Source organism: Zootoca vivipara, chromosome 12 (assembly GCF_963506605.1).
Source record: "Zootoca vivipara chromosome 12, rZooViv1.1, whole genome shotgun sequence".
Classification (NCBI taxonomy): domain Eukaryota; kingdom Metazoa; phylum Chordata; class Lepidosauria; order Squamata; family Lacertidae; genus Zootoca; species Zootoca vivipara.
In genome coordinates this window covers 16,530,325-16,536,769 of record NC_083287.1, presented here as the reverse complement: position 1 = coordinate 16,536,769, position 6,445 = coordinate 16,530,325, and positions in this window count along the sequence as shown.

The window sequence follows — 6,445 nt, the reverse complement described above, 5'->3', positions numbered from 1 at the left end:
TCTGCATAATATTTCTGTCAGGTTAGCAGTCTGGAAATGTAGACAAAGGCATTCCTCAAAGGCAAATCTCGGGAGGCCTGTATGTAAAAGCTCAAGCATGACAGTATCCTCTGGGCTGCTGGACGTTTTGCGGGCTTGCTAGAAAGCCCCTCAGAGGAGCCAAGATCGATGGATGGGGAAATGACTCAATGTAAATCTGTGTCATCTGCTTTGAAATGTATAGTTCAGAGGAAATTATCGATAAGGCCGACTTGTGCTTGAGGAAGCAGCCCTGCCTCTGATGCACATCCCAGACTGCAAGAGCTGGGAGTGCCAGTTGACAGGTATGGTGGTGTTGATGGAGGCCCCAAGGAGTTTGAATCAACACGAGGAAGTCTTTGATTTATACTGTTTGAGGGTAGTAAAAGGTCAAAGCGATTCAAATGCCCATTGTGGCTTCTACACCCTGCGACACAATGCAAACGCCAAAGAAGGTTTTGTAGTCTTTATGTTTAGACAGCCCCATCAAATACAACCAACGTAACAGAAGAACGCCTGCCGGTTGTACAATTTGGCTTTATTTTAATCTGGTTTTTAATTCGCTACACTGCTTTTTCATGGTGTTAATGGAGAAGCGCCTGGGTTTAACGCCTGTCTCGGCCCCCAGGAGGCTCACACGTGATAAAAGGGCAGTGCAGAAATCAAAAGGAACAAACAAATATAACCAGAAAGGCAGAGCATTTCATTTGTAGCCAGATGAAGGGCTGCTTTGTAGATGGTATTTCTCTCTTGCGTGGATACAAAATGCTTCCCTCTATCAGCCATGTGGAGTCAGCTCTCAGAAGCTGCCCCTTGCTGCCAACGATGCACCAGAGACTTGGTTTTACTGTCTATCAAAACTGTCGGTCTTGGCATAGAGGCTCAGGCACCAACTGGGAGGCAGAAAAGTGTCTCTGCATCATTTGAGACCCCTTCCCAGACTGGCCAGTCTTTTGATGCCTCTCTCTCCTCTGCCACATACCTGGCAACATGTGAGGAAGGCCTTCAGTTCTAAAGACCAAGAAAAGCTTGTGTTGTACTTTACAGTGCAATTCCCCCACCCCTCCACCATTAAAGTAAAATAAAATAAAATCCAAAGTTTTAAAATTATTCAAACTGAGCAATTTTGAGTATGGTTTAATCCCCCTCCCATGTTCCCACTGTTATGCACCATAGTATTTGGGATTGTTAATCTCAGAGAGTTTGGCACTGAAGTTCGAACGCAACCTTATTTTTATTTTTAGTTAACAAAGATTGTAAGCCTGCGGGTACAGAGTATCTGGTCTTGGTTTTATGTAAATCGCTCTGGGAGTCTTTTTGGCTGAAGAGTGGGGTACAAATGCTATAAATAAATAAAACAAATAAACCCATAAATCTATTTTGGTAGTCTCTCTGGAGCCTGAGATTCAGCAGACATTTACAAAATAGCATTTAGTTGCATAGTTGAAGCCATTACAAAACATTGCCCGCATATATTCAGGAATATCCTCAAAGCATTGAGAACAGTACCACAATTCTGAATTTTTATTTTGGCATTCCTGTGGAATTGCACAGACCATCACAGCCTCACAGGTAAGGGCCCAATTTGTGTGATGTTCCTTTGCCCTCTTCCTTTTGGAAGGAATCTGGCTTTTGTACAAAGCTAGGGATGGGCAAATCCAGGGCTTTCCCTCCCAGCTGGAACTCACTTGGGGGTGGGTCTACACTCGTGATTTATAACGTCAATGAGGTCTTATTAAAATGTGACACCAGAGGACGCTGCAGAGCAGCGAGCCACCAGCAAAGGGAAAATGTATGTCAAAGGTTATAGAACGTTATACCTAATATCGTCCTAATGACGTTTAAAATGGCACCATTGCCATTCTAAGAGAACAAGGTGAGTTACGGCACCTCTTTTTCTAGAAAAATAGCACTGGGCAAATCTCTCAATTCCATTTTCGCTGAATTTCTCATTTTTCCACTCTTAAGCTTAGTTCACGTCAGTTTGCAAATTCTTTTTTTTTAAAAAAAAGTCATGAAAATTCATAAGCATTTTAGTACAAATTTCTCCTAATAATATACATGTGTTTGTGTGGAATTTTTACCTAGTGTACACCAGCTAGATTCTGCCAGATTTCCAGATGTGGATTTTGCATCGTGTGAAAGATCAAACAAAAGCACGAAAATTAATAGGTAAGGGAATGTCAGGAATAAATTGCTATCTGAATGCAGCAGCAGACTTACAAAGTTCTCTCTTGAAATGGAATGCCTACATGCTCTTTCACCCACACATGTTGTTCCAATAAAAGGCAGCTGTTGTCTCATTCTCTTGGACCAAGACAGGGAGAAGTCTTCCAAGCTGATTCTCTTAGGTCATGGATTTGCACAGTTCTGTTCAGCTGACGCCGGAATATTGAGCTGAATTGGCTTGTGCTCCCATTTCCCCACTTCTCCGTTCATGTGACATGCCAGTCGTTGTTGTCCACAACAGTTTTCTCTTTGGAAATGGCATAGCCAAGGGTTCCATCCAATTGCCTGCCATGTTTGAGCTGCAAAGGCAGCCAATGTTTTACAAGCTGATAAAAGACTACGAGTCTCACATTTCGGCTCTACGCCCACTTCTTAAAGGTTGGATTGCAAAGTGTGATGGAATATTTATGTAAAGTATAGGAAAAGAAAAAAAGAAAAGAAAACAGGCTCTAAGCTGTAGTGCTGAAAAATAGCTCCTCCAAATTTACCACCGCAAATTCTGAGGATAGATAATGGGACAATAAATGTTTTATGTTTGACATTTCACATTGTGCGTTAAGAACCAGTGTGGTATGACTGGGCTAAGACATAGGAAACACTGGCTAACACCCTGGGCAGTAATGGGTGAATTGCTGGGTTCCTGGGAGCTGGAGTCCAACAGCATTAGCAGGGGTTGAAGTTAGCCATGCCTGCTATAAATCAAGGTCCTTGCTAAAGAAATGTACAGTAAGCATTAGACCAGGGGTCAGTAAACTTTTTCAGCAGGGGGCCAGTCCACTGTCCCTCAGACCTTGTGGGGGGCTGGACTGTATTTATTTTGGGGAAAACCAAATTCTATGCCCCACAAATAACCCAGATAAATAAAAGCACACATTCTACTCATGTAAAAACACCAGACAGGCCTCACAAATAACCCAGAGATGCATTTTAAATAAAAGCACACATTCTACTCATGTAAAAGCACCAGGCAGGCCCCACAAATAACCCAGAGATGCATTTTAATTAAAAGGACACATTCTACTCATTTAAAAACATGCTGATTCCTGGACCGTCTGCGGGCCAGATTTAGAAGGCGACTGGGCCAGATCCGGCCCCCGGGCCTTAGTTTGCCTACCCATGCATTAGACGATGCAGACCAGAAGTCTTTTCCAAGTTAGCATTAGATATCATTATCCTCTGAAATATAAACATGGGGTGGGGGGAATCTAGAATCTGACTGTGCGTGGACCACCCAGATTTTTCAGAAGATCCTTGTTGACATTTGGGGTTAAATGTTTCAGGATCAACCGTGGACTCCTCCTTCCTTGTGGCTTTTGGAATGGGCTTACCCTGGCGCTCTGCCAAAGCCCGACTCTAGTAAGTTCAGGCACATACGGTAAGATGTTTATATTTATTTTAGCCGTTTTCCTGGTTTTCGTTTTAGCCTCGGGTGCTGGAGAATTTGGGTCTGATTTTATTTTCGAACAACAAGAAGACACCAATTCTTCATTGTCCCCCCCATTACAGAGAGACTTGGGTGTAATTTATCATTTTATTAACTTTGTAAACAAGTGGCTAGCAACTATGGCAAAAGTTGCTGTGTAAATCAATAAAGCAACAAAGAAGACAACACTTTTAATTAGCTTTAAAATGGTATTAGTTGCACAATCTGTCACCCAGTTAATGTTTGGGAGGCTGCACATATTAGCACAATTTAGGTCCAGGGTGGCAGAACCGGGTGCACCCAACAACGAATATTTACAGTAAGACATTAAACAACTCCTCTGAGGCAAGTCTATGGAAGAAACTGTGAACAGGCCAAAAACTGTTAAGCGGCTGGCAAATTCATGTTCTACATAGAATTGCAGAGCTGAAAGGGACCCTAAGGAGCATCTAGTCTTGTGGTCTTGTTGTGAACCGCCCTGAGACCTCCGGGTATAGAGCAGTGTATAAGTTGAATAAATAATAGTAGTAATAGTCCAATCTCCTGCAATGCAGAAATATGCAGCTGTCCCATATGGGGATTGAATCTGCAACCTTGACATTATCATCTTTGTATGAAAAAAAGAGGATTCTCTGGATAGTTGCATAAACAACCTAACAACACTAATTTAAATGGGGATATAGAAAAAAATAGTTGTTGTTCAGGGCACGACAGCAGTGTCAGAAATGATTATAAATACCTTAAAAAAAGGTTTAAACATTATGTATGTGTTTGAATCAGCCTTGTAAATATTAATAAACCCACAAAAGTTACTAGCCAGAAAAACATTACTGACCTGCTAGAGGCTAACACAGAAGGTATAGCTCTATCACTTCTCCAACAGCCCCCTGTATTTGTATTCTGGGTCCAGAGGAGGGACAGAGTGCTCCACCTCTCCAATGCCTGCCTGCATATGTGACTTATTGTAGACGGTGTCTAGTGCTTAAGTACATAGCTGATAGAACATACACACACTTAGGAAGACCTTCAATATTTAGCTGAAGCAGAAGGAGGAAGCCTTGAAGTACAGGCATTTTAACTACTTGACAATGATTTACAGATGGCATCTAAGTCCGAGTAGACTTGCAAAGATGTATAAGACTGAATCAGATAAGTGTTGGAGCATTCTATCATATGTGGTGGACCTGTAAAAGGGTAAAAGAGTATTGGGAAATAATCCATAATGAATTGGGGAAAAAAAGTTTTAAAGTACTTTTCCAAACAAACAAACCCCAAGTCATTTTTGTTGGGGATAAATCAGATGGAAATTCCCAAGTGTCAAAAAAGGTTATTTATGTGTGCCACTACTGCAGCTTGCGTTTTGTTAAAGAAGATTGGAAAATGTTTACTGAGTATATGGAGGGAAACTGTGTTTATTTGAAAACGTGGACAGCATTAAGATAAATTCAACAGTGTAAATAAGTTTTGATGGATGCAATCATGGAATATTGAACGGTATAGTTTTTATAAAACATGCAGGGATTTATGATATGTAAAATGAACCATGGAAAGAGAAGAAGGGAAGTCATTGATATTTTTAAGGTTGTTTAAATGAATATTCTAAAATGTAAAACAGAAATTTTAATAAAAACTGTAGGGAAAAAAGTAGAAGTACAGGCATTTTGATGGGCTTTTAGGAGGAGAATGGTTTCTCTTTTAAATGCAGCTTGCCTTTTTGAGGGGGGTGGGGTGGGTTTATGATGGATCTTTGGTGGGGGGGCACTGCTAATGTTTCATCCCTGTCTGTCTTCCTTTCTATTTCAGTTGCAAGATCTGCCAGTGTAGATGCAAGCTAACAAACTATTTTAGCCATTCTGGACCTAGAAGCAAAGTTCCATAGGGATCCATGTCATTGCTACACAAAGAGCATTTTCTCGGAATATCCTTGGGTCAGGGCATCAGCTGAGGCAAGCAGTGTTGAGTGTGAGTTTCCATGAACTGGGAAAATATTCTACAGTTGCATGGAATGAGACATTTTCTCCTTAGAACCATGCATACTGTGGATCTTTTCAAAAAATGTATGCTAAAATTTGTCGGTGTATGTTTCCAAGTAACATCCAAAGCAGCAACGATAGCTCTTGCAATGTTAGCTTATATTTGGAAATTTATATTTAGAAATGCAACCTAGTTACCTGATAAACGAGTCTTGATTTAAGAATGATCAGATCAAAGCTTGGCTTTCATTCAAGAGAACACTTTTACACTATTTATTGGCTTGTTGGAAACATCATACACACGGGTACTTTTCAAGTTGCTGAAAAACCCAGAGGCCAAATCTCCATTGGAGCACCCTGCTCAGTTCCTATCCAAGCATCCTGCGTCAATGCCATCCCTCCTCAATTGGACTGTAAAATTTGTCCGCGGTGATGTGTTGTCAGAGTTAATGTGTTGTCAAATTGCAGAGTTGGAAGGGACCTTGAGCGCCATCAAGGCCAACCCCTGCAATGCAAAAATGTGCAGCTGTCCCATATGGGGATTGAACCTGCAACCTTGGGATTATCAACACCAATGAAGCTATCCACACTGTGGTATCGATGATGTTTGTTCCAGGCGCAACTGCCCATACAAATTAAAAACAATTACTGTTCTCCCTCCCCACTCTTTTCTACCATTGGTAAAAAGGTAAAGGTAAAGGAGCCCTGGAAGGTTAAGTCCAGTCAAAGGCGACTATTTGGTGCTGCACTCATTTCGTTTTTCAGGCTGAGGGAGCTGGCATTTGTCCACAGACAGCTTTCT